Source organism: Sylvia atricapilla, chromosome 14, assembly GCF_009819655.1.
Source record: "Sylvia atricapilla isolate bSylAtr1 chromosome 14, bSylAtr1.pri, whole genome shotgun sequence".
NCBI classification, from domain to species: domain Eukaryota; kingdom Metazoa; phylum Chordata; class Aves; order Passeriformes; family Sylviidae; genus Sylvia; species Sylvia atricapilla.
This window is the reverse complement of record NC_089153.1, coordinates 8,830,501-8,844,654: the sequence shown is the minus strand read 5'-3', so window position 1 is coordinate 8,844,654 and position 14,154 is coordinate 8,830,501. Positions and strand designations below refer to the sequence as shown.

Genomic DNA, 14,154 nt, shown 5'->3' with positions numbered 1-14,154 from the left:
GTCAGAGGTCCTGTGGGCAGCACTGGCCAGGGCCTGGGTTACTGAGAGCCTGACAGCCCCAGGGGAGGCTCTTGCTGTCCCTGCCTCACCATGCTGCCTGCTCTGGAAGGTGCCAGTAGGTTCCTTACCCAGTGAAAAAAATGCCCCTTTCTTGAATCTTATTCCTGGGCTGATTTTCAGTCATTTTAGGGTGTGATTTGGGTCACTGTGCAGCCAGACCAGCGCCAGAGGGGGCCCAAGTCAAGTGATGGAGGTACTGATGGGGGTATTGAGAGCAAAGGTGGAGCTGATCTCTGTTCAGTTGCATCAAACTGTTCATTACTCTTTCTTGTTACAGTTACATCATCCTTACCATCATCAGGGTTTCTGGTAACCTTCTGTTTCCCCGTGGCAGGAACTAGATGATCTCCAAGGCCCCTGTCACCCCCAAACCATCCTGGGATTCTGTGATTCTGGAGCTGTTTCTAAGCTGTCTGATGAAGGCAAGGGCAAACAAGAACATTTCACACTGCAGAGGCCAGGTGAGCGATGGTTGCTACAGTCTCAGCATCATGATTTTTGCTGCTGAGAGGCCAAGCCAGACCGAGGATTTGGGGTCTCTTCTGGTTTACATTGTTTCTCGTGAGGAAATCTCTGAGCAGACTGTCTGGGGAGGCTGAGGAGTGGTGCCGCCCCATGGCAGTGCTGGTGTGTGCATTGTCTGCAGCACCACAGCACCCCCTGTGCCGTGCAGCCTCCCTGTCCTGTCCCGATTCCAAACTGAAGCTGCATTTTCTGTTCCTACAAGGCTGAGTAGCTTTATGGGAGTGCTAAATCCTCATGTAAGGCTGATAGAGCAGTAATCTTCAAGGCCATATATCCCAGCCTCCACAAAGCGGCGGAACTAACAACATCATTTTGGAACCTTTTTTTTTTTACCATCAAGTGTTCTTTAAAGAGAAATCCCTGTACTGGGTTTTGTTAAACTTTTCCGATACAGACCATATGAATGTCCTTGCTGTAATAAAAAAAAATGGTTAACAGAAGAACTTCTCAGCTTCACTGTTTCCAATACATCTAACTGGAAAGGGAAGAATGACATCTCTTCTGTAATTGATCCTTAAATCATTATCAAAATCGTTTAGCAACCTTCTAAAAGCTATTTTTAATTATAAGGTCTATTGCCTTGTTATTAACACTGAAAATCACCAATCTGTGCAATTTCCTATCTTGATTAAAAATAAAATATGTAGGTTGTGTTATCCTTATTGAGGTTCACTCACTGAGGTTTTATTAAAGATTAAGTGAAACCAGATTTATTCTGTAAACAATGTTGAAATGTTGGTATTTAAGGAAGGAGATGGGATTAATAACTGCAGTTGAGTTTTACAGGTGTACCCAGGCTACTGAAATATTTAAAATTCAGATTACATGAATTGGGAGATCCTTGTGTTTGTTGATCACAAAGCTGACCCTCATTATCAGATTGCTCTGCAAGGCAATAGGATTACATGTATATTTTTGCTGCACCTCCAGCACCATCTTCTGTGTCACTTGGTGGCTTGTGAAGACTGATGGAAGTTCTTTTTGTCCCTGGGGAAAATGTTTATGCTCTCCATATAACTGTTCCCCCTCTACAAGTTTGGGACAGTGAATTAAACCTTCAAAAGTACCCACATAACATAATTTTTCCATTGCAACAAGCCCTAATGACTCAATTTAGGTGCATCTTTTCAGGTTAACTCATGCTTATTGTTAATAGTTAAAATCCCAAATTGTGACAGAGTGAACATTCTTGAATTGCAGTCACTGGGGCAAGAAACAGCTGATTATCCTTTATGAAGGTGCAAAGGTTTTTCAACATCTAAAATTGTGCTTTTAATATTAGCTGACAAGTTCTACCAGTTAATTTGGAATAGTTTTTAATTTCTAATGCATGCTGACAGTGAATCCTAACAACTGGAGTGCCAGATGTTCAGCAAAGGAGTATTATATTCCACATTGTTTGGGGAGGAAAAGAAGGTTGGAGCAAAGGGCATAATGGCATAATGCAGAAATTATTCCAAAATCTTCTGAGCTGCAATGTCACATTTTCAGTATCATTCCTGGGAAAGATTCTCTGCATTAGAATAGGTGATCCCTAGAGAAGGAAAGGTGTCTTTGATCCTGGGTGCAGAGGGCTTGGGCTGGGTTGTACCACAATCTCACAAAAAGGCTCTGTGACACACGATATCTTTGTAGTTCTGGGGCAGTTTGAGAGCCAACCTTCTTTTGCGCAATTCTGTATTTTAGTTTAACATGAGATGTGCAGTTTATCCAGGGGCACTCCCAGGGAGCAGTTCAGGGACACTGGGGAAGGGGGTGTCACCTGAAGCCCTCTGCTGAGTGGTTTGTGAGAAGGATGTTCTTCTGCATCATCCTTGGTTTTCGTGGGACTGATCTGCAGGAAGAGCTTGTTAAATGCAACCAGGACAGCAAACTGGGCAATTTCTTTAGCTTCCAACCCCAGAAAAACCCTATGCTCACTCTTTCTCATTTCAGTGTGAATTTTTTGGACATCACAGCACAAACAAGATGTATTTTGCTGCTGGTGGGCAGTGGCTGTAAGAACAGAAGGATCCTTCTGTCCTCTCTGGCACTTGCCTGGAGTGCTGCCTGCTCCTGCCTGGGCAAGCAGGCATTTAAACTATTAAATCAAAATTGTGTTGCAAAAAGAACTCTGTGATGAGGCAGAGGAAGGTATTTTATCTGGCAAGCAAGCTTACCGTGCTGGGGCTGTGAAACCATCATTGCTGAGGACAACTCTTCTTGAAGTAATACCCAGAAGAAAAATAATAATCACTTTAGATATTAAAATAATTTATTTTTCGCAGCTTGCCCTGATGCTGGCCAGCTCTTGGAGCAGCCAGCAGGGGGGAGTGTGGCTGCACCATGGAAGGCACCTGGCAGGCAGCAAAGGGCTGGAAAAGGGCAAAATAAATTCAAGAATGAGTGTTAGGATAAATTCCTTTGGACAAAACTGACACTGTGAAACAGACAGCATGAGCCCATAGAGTAACTGAGATGTGGAGGGGTGTTAAGGGATATTTACTTACTTTTTTAAAACCCTCAGTTTATTTTATTAAAAAAGTCTTCAAGAAACAAGAGTTTTTTACCTTGGAGTAAAGACCTCGATGAGCTTACATTGTCTTTTCCAATCTAAATTACTCTATCTTCTTCTTACACTGCATTCCCAGGCCTTTATTTTTCAGTTTTGTCCTGAAAAATGTATATCTAACATCAGAAGCTCTTATATATTAATCCATCTCAGCTGTAACAAGTTTATAAGAATAAAAACTGTCTCTACTCCTGGGGGGCTCGGAAAAAATATCCTCCAGCTTTGAAATCACACAGTTCTCCTCTAACTCGGGGAAAGATAAATCTGTTTCCTCAATCTAACATATATTTCTATTATTGTGCAAACAGAGACACCAATCTCCCTAAATGTTACTGCACGGGAGCAGAAATTATTAGAAAGAAAAAAAATGTTGCTATTTATAGGATTGTAATATGAATGAATTTTACCTGACAGCACCTAACCTTTTCCAAAGCAATATACAAATTGCTACGTGCTTGAGTAAATACAGATTTAGCAATACATCACCAAAACACCAGTTAATAGATTAAATACATGCACGCTGCTAATACCTAGCTCTTGTTGTACTCGACATCTGAAAAGTGGTTGTTTTATGTCTGTAAATAGTTTGCCTGCCTAATTACTTGCTTAGCCATTTCTCTTTCCAATTACACACATATGCAGTCGTCATATGGGAATTGCTAATGCTTGTGGAGCTGCAATGTTGGGCAAAGATGTCTTAGAAACTCAGGGAAGAAATTTCTTCATTTGGGAGAAATATAAAAATTTTCAGCTCTACAGCAGCTGCTGTGTCTGGGTGATCTCCAGTAGAGGTCTCCTTCCTTCCCCTGTACTAAAGGAAAAGTGCCCAGTGCTGAAAAAGGCTCCAGCTCAGGGAATTGTGCATCATCTGCAGTATCCCTTTGTCATCCTCCTTCTTGAAGTCTTGACATGCTCCACAAGGGTTCTCCAATGGCTTTTGAGGCACCAAGAGTCAAGAGAACCTTTCTGAGGGCTGTGGAAGATGCACAGATGAGTTATTCTGTGCCTAACAGCTGAGAGCAGGAGAGGGTCTCCTATCCCTGTCCTCAGAAACCCCAGCCCCAGAGCAGCTCCAGTCAATCCTGCATTGCTGATTCATTTTCATGTTTACAGCAGCAATTAACTTCTGGTAAAATTGATTGTAACTCCCACCAGGGAGCACTCAGAGCAGAGTTCTGCTAATGTTCAGAGGACTCTGATGTGCCTCTGAAGGCAGTCCTTCATACTATTCCCCTTTATGCTGCATGTGAAAGATAAAATGAAACACGAAAGTCAAAACAGTACTAAAATTGGTGCAGCCATTGGCATACCTCTTTACCCAAGATTAAGGTGATAGATTTCCTAACAAATGTTAATTAGAATCACTAAAAGAAAAAGAAAACTATCATGGTAGCATCCACCAAGCCGTCAAGTTAACTTCCTGCTTTATTTCTCTGTAACTTGCCAGTCCTAGAACATAAAACATGATCCAGAGGTGGAAACAACATCAGCTGAGATAATGATAAAAATTTTCTGTGTATTTCTGTCCAGTTTCTTGTTGTTTTGAGTGCTGTTTAATTCCCTCCCTACAATGAATTGCAAACAGATGCTTAGGTAATTGAGGGCTGAGGCTTTAGAGATGATGGTCCAGGCTCTGATGCTGTTACTCAGGCTGGATTACACTTACTTCAAAAGCAATCCCCCAGCTTTGGTACAATAAATGAAACAGTATTGAAGGGAAAAAAAGCCTAAACTAAAGTGAGCATTGTGTGCAGTGCTGTAAAGGAAAGCTGCTCCTATTGAAACGCCTCTGACAGCTTGTGCTGAAGTTGCAGGAAGGACAAAGTGGTCTCTTAACAGGTTTGCTTCTTTTTCCAGATGGTCTCAATCCTGTTTGGGTTTACAGAGCTCTTCCTCTCTCTGTCTGAATTGCTTCTGGGATTAATGTCAGCGCTTTCTGCAGGAGGCTCCTCAGAGGGTGAGGAGCAGAGGGGCAACATTCTGAGTGAGAAAAGTAAAGAAAAGCAAATTCAGAAAATCATGGGGAGGTTTGGCTGCTTGGCCCTGGGTTCAGAGCAGGGGGAATGCGATTTCTTCCTCCCTCTCTGCTGACGCATTGGCTCGAGGAAGGATTCCCTGCTGGGGGTATGGATGGGAGCTGCCAACTGCGTGTGAAAGGAGGAAAAGACAACACTTCTCTAAAAGTAAACAATTCTTTTTCCTCTATTCATGGCACTTTCTGCAAAGCATGTCTCAAAATGCCCTGCTGATTGAAGGAAGGGGTTGCCTAAGTTCCCTGTCAAATTAGGGAAGTCTTCTTGGGAAGGTGGAGCCACATCACTGTTCAGGGCTGGAGATGGACAGGTAGATCTTGCATAAACACTCAACAAGTCTTTGGGTCTGAAAGTTTCTCTGCTGTACCAGCAAACCTCCTAACACTGCCATCAGCCCACCCAGCCTGGTTATGTTCTCTCCAGTCCCAGGAATCCACGGCTCGTCCAGCTTGGTCTTGTTGAGCCTTAGTTTGCAGTGAGGAACCCAGCAGAGATCAGGGCATTCAAACCCAGCAGCCAGTTTTCTATTTCAGGACAGATTAGCTTGAAATATTTTCTATAGAGGGGCTGATGGAACCAGCATGTTCATGTCAAAATGTCTGACTGACATGTTGGTTTTCAAATAGCCCTTTGCTCTTGAGATACTTAAAAGCTTTTCCAAACATTTTCTTCCATCTCCAGGGACATAATCTGCTTGTTGCATTTCTGGTCTGCTAAAGATTTTCTTTTTGCTTCAGGTGAGAATATCTGAATGTCACAATTCCTTCTACTTCCTAAGTGGGGCATTTACAGATTTTTATACCAGCGATTTATTGTGGAAATTGCTGGTTTGATAAAGGTCTTCACTATAGAAATTATTTACATAATGCATCTCCTATTACCATCAATCCTCTTAAAAAAGAAAAAAAAGGGGAAAGAAAAAGCCAAACCCTCAAATATTTTCTGCCTTTGAAAACACCAAAAGCCTGTTGCTTCTATCAGAGCCTCCTCATCCTCTTCTGCATCACTGAAGCTCAGGCCATGGTTTAGACTTTATGTGCAGAGTGTAACTGCCCCAAACTCAGAATTTCAGGAACACTTGGCATCTGAAATTTGCACAATTTTGCAGCTGAATCCCTTCCTCTCCACTTGGAGTTTTCACTATTTCACCACATTTTAGGGCTTACAAATGAAATTTTGCCATTCCCTTTTTTTTTCAGACAGATCACCACTTTATAAATAAAGATATGAGAACTATGAAAACTCTAGAGAAAGATGGGTTTTGTGGTGATAAATTATGCAGCAGCCCTGTCAGTGATGTGTGTTCATTAACAGCGTGATGCTACATGTATTTTATTTGATGCCAAGCTGCAAGATGAGCCTTTCCTTGCCTGTGCAGCTGATCCAGACATTCTCATTAAGCAGCAGGATGTGAACTCTGCACGTGCCATAGCCTGGTGTGATCCCCGGGAGGGTCGGGGGCTGGACCACTGCTCCATCCTGGCAGTGCTGCTGCTGCTGACACCTTCAGGGGTTGTTTCCGATTCCTGTGCCCCAGCTGGGCTCAGGTATGCTGTCATGTACCTACATCTCCTTGCAATAACACAGCAATAAAACTGCAAGATGCCTACAATCTGTTGGTAATCTCCAGAATATCACCACCTGCATCCTGTGACTAAAGGATGTAAATACTTCCTTCTGTGCAGAGCAGCCAAAACTTTCCTGAGGCTCAATTGTCAAGTGAGCAGTTCTTGTTTTGCAGAGGTTGTAAAGCCTTTTTTCCCCAAAAATGTAGCTTTTGTCCCTTTTTTTTTTGTTTTGTTTTGATTTTTTATTTTATTTTATTTTATTTTTTTGTTTATTTTTTCCCTGTTGCTCGCTTCTCTTTCCAGGGAGCCTGTTGTTCAAAGCTGAGCCCAAGGATTTGTAGAGCCCTAGGCTACTCCAAGTTACAGCTGTCCTGGAGGCTCTAGATGAGATGCTTTGCAGCAAAGCTGTGAACAGCACCTGACTTGTTCTGTATTACAGAGGGAGAGAGGCTGTTAAATTAGGTATGTGTTTTCCAGCCCACCCAGGTGTCTTTTCCAGCTGCAACACTCTCTTATTCTGAGGTAGGAAGCTGGTATGAGCTATGAATACATTTATTACTGAACAGTAGCAATGGGATATGTAGAATGTGCAGGCAATAAAAACATGGACACTTTCCAACTGCTGTTGGCAAAATGCTTGATTTGGTTGAGATTTATCATAACAAATCATCTCTGCTGGAGGTGGGCTTTCAAATACCCAGGTATGTGGGAAGGTGTACAAAGGCATTTGTGGTGGAAGAGCAGCAGTCACAGCAGTGGGGCTGAAGCTGTGACCAACTCCAGCAGAGCTCATCCTTTCTGACACCTGCAAAGCAGCCATGTGCCTTACCTTCACTGTTCTAGAATTTACTACAAATAATTATATTGCAGTGCTGTCCAAAGGCCCAAACCCCACTCAGAGCTGTGATGAACCGAACATGCTGTTACACTGTAAAAAACCCCAAAGTTAAACTGCTCTTAGCCCATCCCTGTGATGCATCTCAAAAGTGTTCCAAGCCTATCGAAGCTGTGCTAAGTATTCAGCACTTTGGTCTCCTGCTTTTGACTACGATTTTTGCACAGCAATTGGCACTTTGGGGCGGTTGCAGCATCTGATTTATACCCAGGCAGCTTAATCCTCGAAGGGAGTTAACACTTCAGTGGCAGCATCATTTACAAGGAATAGCACATTGCTTGCCTAGAAGATCATCCTTGCTGTAACTAATTAACCCAGCATGCTTAAGTGCTTTGTGCAATTGAGGGTGGAGTTCCATTTACCTCCAGTTAGGTGGAGAGAGCCTGGTGAGCCCCTCTTTAGAGAGGGAGAGCAGCTCCACTGCTCAGCAGCATCACCTCAGGGCTGTGCCAGAGGTTTTGGTAACGGCAGATCTGTCACAGGGAGCTAAAATTATTTCCATTAAAAAAATCTCTCATGACTGAGTATTCAGAATGCTTAATTAGCTGAAAGCCATGATATCTGTCAATCATGTGTTGCCTCAGATTTTGCGTTTAAAGGGCAGAGTTATTACTGAAGACGTATTATTAAAGGAAATTACTGGTATGGTTGGCTCAGATCTCTCTAAGAAACAAGATTATAGATGGGTAATGTTACCATGGAAAGCCAAGCATTTTAATCATACCCCAGCATGTAGTAATAGAGTTTTAAAAGCCACACTACCAGAAAACTTAACAAAATCAGGTGCTAGACAGATACTTGAATATTGGTGAGCACTCAAGGGAACTTTTAAAAGATTGAATTGTCTTGGTGCTTTGCTGCCACAGTAGTGAGTCCTCACTTCTGTCATGCATGTGTTCGACATGCATGTAAATGGATGCACAGCATTACAGAGCAATGGAGAATTAAATCTTAGGGGAAATAAACCCTCAAACCAGCAGATTTCCAAACCTTAGGGATCTCAGGAATATGTGTCCCACAGAGGCTGCTGTATTTGCTGCTGGTTCAGTTCACAGGTGCAGAATGTTTTACTGGTTTGGTGCTCTTCTTGGAAGAACAGGACTCAAGTGTGCACTCATGATGAGAATAGGAAACCAAAGGGAAAGCCCTGGGATGCAAGAGAGCTGATTTATTGTGGGTACATTGAATAAATAATAATAATTGAAGTAGTAGTAGTAACAACAACAACAACAACAATAATAATAATAATAATAATAAAAATAATAATAATAATAAAAATAAAAAATACATTCTGCCAATTTCCATGTATTTCCTGTGATCTTAATATTAACAAGATCATAATGAAATTCTTGGAAATTTTGGTCTCAGTCATGAAACCAGAAGGTGATGCTCTGGTCTTCTCCAGAATATCGCAGGACAGTGGCTCTCTATGCTGCTGATTAATCATAGTTTCTTCTCATGCAAAGAGAAGTTATGAATATTTGGAGGCATACTCTCTTAGGCAGGATTTAGTGCCTGAACTGTGATAGGTGTCAGTAATGAGATAATACCATTCTTTGCCCTGCTCCTGTCTGTGCATAAAGAACAGGTATTATCAAATACAGCAAAGAGGTGAGTTTGCTGCCAGCAAGGAGAACTTTTTGATTATATTCCTGTGAAGGAAGAATGATGTTCAGGCCTTATGGATGTGCACTAGTGATTTCCATGGTGGAAAAAGATACTAATCTTCTATTTGGGAAGATATTTTAGGTCCATTTGATTTGGATTAGTTTGTTTCCTGAGCTCTAATTTCTGAACCTCATAAATCTGGGAGACAAAATGACAGCTGTTGCAAATGGATCAGTGCAGAGGCTGATGTAAAGAAAATATGGACAAGTTCCTTTCAAAGAGTCAGTGTGGTCTGTGAAATTGGATTCACAGCTCAACAATGTGAGAGGATGCATGAAGAGGCCATGCCTAATCCCAAACGCTCTCAGAGTACGGGAGCAGTCGCTCACGGATTTCAGCCTTTGCGGTCTGACAGTTTCAGACTCACTGATGCTTATTAATGGTCCTACCCAGTCATATTCTCATTCACTGTGGAGTAATCCCCTTTAGGTTAGAGCATAACTCCTTGGCTTTTCCTTGCTCCTTTTGCTCCCACGTTTGGAGGGATGCCTTCATGCCTCAATGAACCGTCCTGCTCTCCCCCAGGACAGGATTGCTGCCTCCTTCACTGGACCACACCATCACCCTTCCTCCTTTTCCTTCCCACCTCTGAGTTACTGAACTGTGGAATTATTGTTAGGCAAGCTATGGGTCCTTCCCAGGTAAAAGCTTCCAAGCCCTTTGCTTAAATTTGTTGGTTAAACCAACAGGTACAGAAATTGCCTCATGTCCCATTTTGTGAGCAGTGAACTGCTGTTTTTAACAGGAAAATGTAACAGGTAAGTTGTTTTTTTTTTAATTTTAATCTCTGAAGATGAGACTAAATAATATCTCATTACTTAATTGGATACATATCCAGGTTTAGTGATTTATTATGCCTGAGACATGAGAGAGGAAAAGAAAATATGTGACTGGGGAATACCCAGGGGAAAAAAACCCGAAGAAAAAGGTTGCCATTCTTGGACACAGCTTTTGAGTTTAATTAGCTAATATATATATCTCCAATGTTATATCAAGGGTTTTTGGTTGGTGGTTTTTTTTTTTTTGGGGGGGGGGGGGGGGGTGTTGGTGTTGTTTTTTTTTTTTTAATCCCCGTCTGATGCTAATATAAAACTGTGTTTCAGGGTGGTTCGTTGTTGCACAGCTGAGGAGTAAGGCAATTAGTAGTAACATACACTGAAGCTGAGTCTCCAAACTTACACAAAATGTTTCATGAGACAACTGGGATACATATGATTGGGAGCCAAATGTGTTGCAAGTTGTTTGCTGTTATTAAACTGAAAACACATGTTTTGGAGCATGTCCCTTATAACTGCCCTGTTCCTCCCACCCAGCAGGGTCGAGCTTCCCAGGACAGCAGCTGCTGGAATCGGGTGCTGTGGGCTGAGCTCCATGTCCAGATGTTTTACAGAGCTGTTGAGTGTTTTCTCCTGCTGCCAGATCTCCAGCAAAGTGAACAGCTTCGTTGCAGCCACTGGATTGCAATGTCAATTACTGATTATTTCAAGTCCTACTGAGATCTTGGCAATCAAATTCCTGGCAGCCTGGAAAATCTCGGTAGTGAGGCAGAAGACCTTTTGTCTTGGAATGGTGTATTTTCTGAAGTTGTATGTTTAATTGATGTGACTATTATTTCACCTGGAAGAAGGTACATTATCAAATAAACACACTTTAATCAGGAGCCTAATGAATTCCTGTAACTCCAGTCTTAAAAAAATAAAAACCCCAATGAACTGTGTGGATCTTGACTTACAGCCATCATTCATTGAGCTGCGCCCCAAACCCACATTTGAGGGCTGCTTCTCTGCAGACCAGCTTCCTGCCTGTGTGCAGGCTTTGGGTGGAGAAGAGCCAAGTTAGGCAGTGCTGTTGGGCACTGATGGCTTGGGCTGGGCTTTAGGAGCAGCTTCTTCAAACCTGAACTTTTTCTGGTGATGGAGGGAAGTTATTCCCAAAGTGCTTGTGGTGGAGGGTAGAGCTGGGTCTCTGTCTAGTCATGGTGGTGATGCTTAATTCAGGTCTATCAGCCTCACAGGGGATGGGGACTATTTTTCCTGGACCATTATGGGCTATGAGATTTATAGTTCATCCAACAGTGCCTTGGATATGAGCCCAGCTTTTTATCTCCTTCCTGATAGGATGAGGCTCAGGTGACTGGTAGGGTGGAGACCTATAGGTTTTCATTTTATTTTGTGCAAGTTGGGCAGGACTCAGAGGCCCAATATGCTCCATGCCCAGTGCAGGTCATGAGCAGGTGCTCAGCAAAATGAAAACATCATTATTTTGGATGTCTCATATCTATAGGTCAGGATTAAGCCCTAGTTTCTGGCTGCTTGTCTCAGAACTTAAAATTGTTTCATTCTGATTTCATAGTCACAGAATGGTTTGGGTTGGAATGGATCTTAAAGCTCATCTCATTCCAAACCCTTGACATGGGCAGGGACACCTTCCACTAGACCAGGTTGTTCTAAGCCCTGTCCAACCTGGCCTTGACCACTTCCAGGGATGAGGCAGTCACAGCTTCTCTGGGCAATAATTTCTCTCTAATATGCAACTTTGACAGTGGAGTAATCTCTTTTAATTTTCATTACAGAGCTGCTGTTAAGAAACAAAGCTGTTCTTAACAGCCAGTGTGATGTTGCTGCCCAACTTGCACCATCTCCCCCAGCTGCCCTCCAGCAGTATTAGTCTAAAACTTAAACAACTAATTTTCTTCATATGAATAACAGTCCAGAATGAACTCCCAGGGTGTCTGTCTGGAAAAATGGTCAGCTCCCCAGCAGTAAATGGCAGTGTAGTAAATTAGAAAGGCATTTCATAACTCCAAAATTGATCATTTTTTAAATAAATGTTAATATATTCAAATGAAATTCTGTGATCCAACTGTGCCAGCCAATGCAAGCATTAAAGCTAAGAGTCAATCAAGACATAATTTTGTGGTCATATAATTCAGAATGCCTATGTATTCTTTCTAACTCATTTTTTATTGCTGCAACTCTATTATGGATAGCTGTAAAATTCTGTTTATGCCTATTCGTTCCTTTTCTTGACCCTTATTTAAAATGTAGTTTTTTACTATTCATTTTAAGCTGACAACATGTCAAACTCTGCAGGTAATAAGTGTGTTAATAGGAACACACTCTTTAACCACAGGCTTTCTCAATGCATTACACATCAGTTGCTAATTGGACTTGGAGAACTTGCTAAAATATCTTATGAAAGTTGGGTCTGATCCACAGAAGCATTCCTCTGGATCTGTGTCAGAGCAATCAATTTTCTGACATCTGGTCCCTTTCCAGTTCCTTATGCCCAGAATAGACACAGTTTGGATCTGCAGAGCACAGAATTAAAAACTGACTAAAAGTGACAGAAGTGATCCAGGCCACAGAAAGCACCAGTTGAGTTTCTTAGCTTGGTTTCCTAAGGAAACGACACTTGTGGTATCAGGCTCGCAGTGCCCATGCTTGTGTGGGGGTGTGTAATTTCTTCTGGCCACCTATCAACACATTTTAATCCTATTTCCTGATAGTAGAGGCTTTGAAGTGATGATATTCCTGCAAATTTAATGAAAACAAACAGCTAGCAGAGAAAACCCTTTTCAGAGATTTAGACTAAGGAAAGGCTCAAGTATTACCTCAAGTCCTCACTGAGCAGTGGAGAATCAGTAGAGGAGAGGGATCCTCCCACAGGGGTGCTGTAGGTGAGCAAAATCTTCCCCAAAGCTCAGGCTTTTACATGCAAGCAAGACCTGCACTGGCTCTTGCAGAACTGCTTTTTTAGATCAACAGGAGAAGAGCTGGATTTTCCAAGTCACAAGCCCTGTTATTTTTCTTAACTTCTCTAAGACATCTTTCAAACCCTCTGTTTTATCTTTGGACTCTTTGCCTTGGAGTCAATCCAGAAATAAAGCAATCAGAAAGCTTTGCTCTGTGTACATCTTAATACTACTGGTCTGATGTGCAAGGCTGTACTTCTGGCTGCTGTAGTGTGTTGGTACATCTATTTTTTTCAACAATCCATTTAAGCAGCCTCTTACAGGGGCTATGCCAGGCAGTAATTTGCCTTCCTCTTTTTCTGTTGGGTTTATTGTTACTTATACACTCACAAGTGCTGCTTGCTTTCATCTTGCCTTTTTACTGCCTTGCTTATTTTCGTCTTCATCCCACAGTTCTCTAAAGAGGTCTTTATGAAACAGTGTCTGTCTGCTATGCACGTCTCTTTTATTAATAATTCATTAATCAATTTAGACCAGAGGGAAAAGAAAAGGCACCAAAACCAACAGCTGAAAGTGATCACGGCTCAGGAACAGTGCTGTGCATATTTTGCACCTCAGGCTGCATAATTTGCTAGTGCTACCTGCAATACTCCTGCCAGAGAGCACTGGAGCTCTGTCTTTGTAGATCTTCTTTCAAAAACCCCAAAAGTTCTTTCTTGCTACATGGAAATATTCTCCCTGGGAAATCAAATGATATTGAGCAAAATTGGCATTGTGTTTCTAGAGGTGGTGTTTGATTTTTGTAGGGATGTAGACAGTTGTGTGTGCTCACCCATGTCTGCTGGGCAAAGCAATTAGAGGTTCATCAAGAATTAAGACTCACCAATGGCTGAACACTCATTTCACTGAAGTTTCTGGTAATGAAGTTAAAATTGTTTCTGTGACATGTAGGAATTAATGCCTAATTCTGAGCAGGCAGTTTGCTTTTAAGCCTATATGATTTACAAGTTACTTTTAATGCATGTTGGAGAGAGAACAGGCTTTCTTAGTCCAGCTCACTCTGAAGAATCACAGACTGGTGTGGGTTGGAAGGAACCTTAGGATCATCCAGTTGTGACCCTCCCATGGGCAGGGACACTTTCCATAGACCAGGCTGGTCC

The 14,154-nt window shown here is 42.1% G+C and overlaps 1 long non-coding RNA gene across 1 annotated transcript; it reads left to right on the top strand.

Annotated features, from left to right (window-relative positions):
• Positions 1-285: 285 nt before the first annotated feature.
• Positions 286-10,960, top strand: LOC136367288 (uncharacterized). Its single transcript, XR_010744667.1, has 2 exons — positions 286-521; positions 10,614-10,960. It is a non-coding gene; the product is annotated as an uncharacterized lncRNA (long non-coding RNA).
• Positions 10,961-14,154: the final 3,194 nt, after the last annotated feature.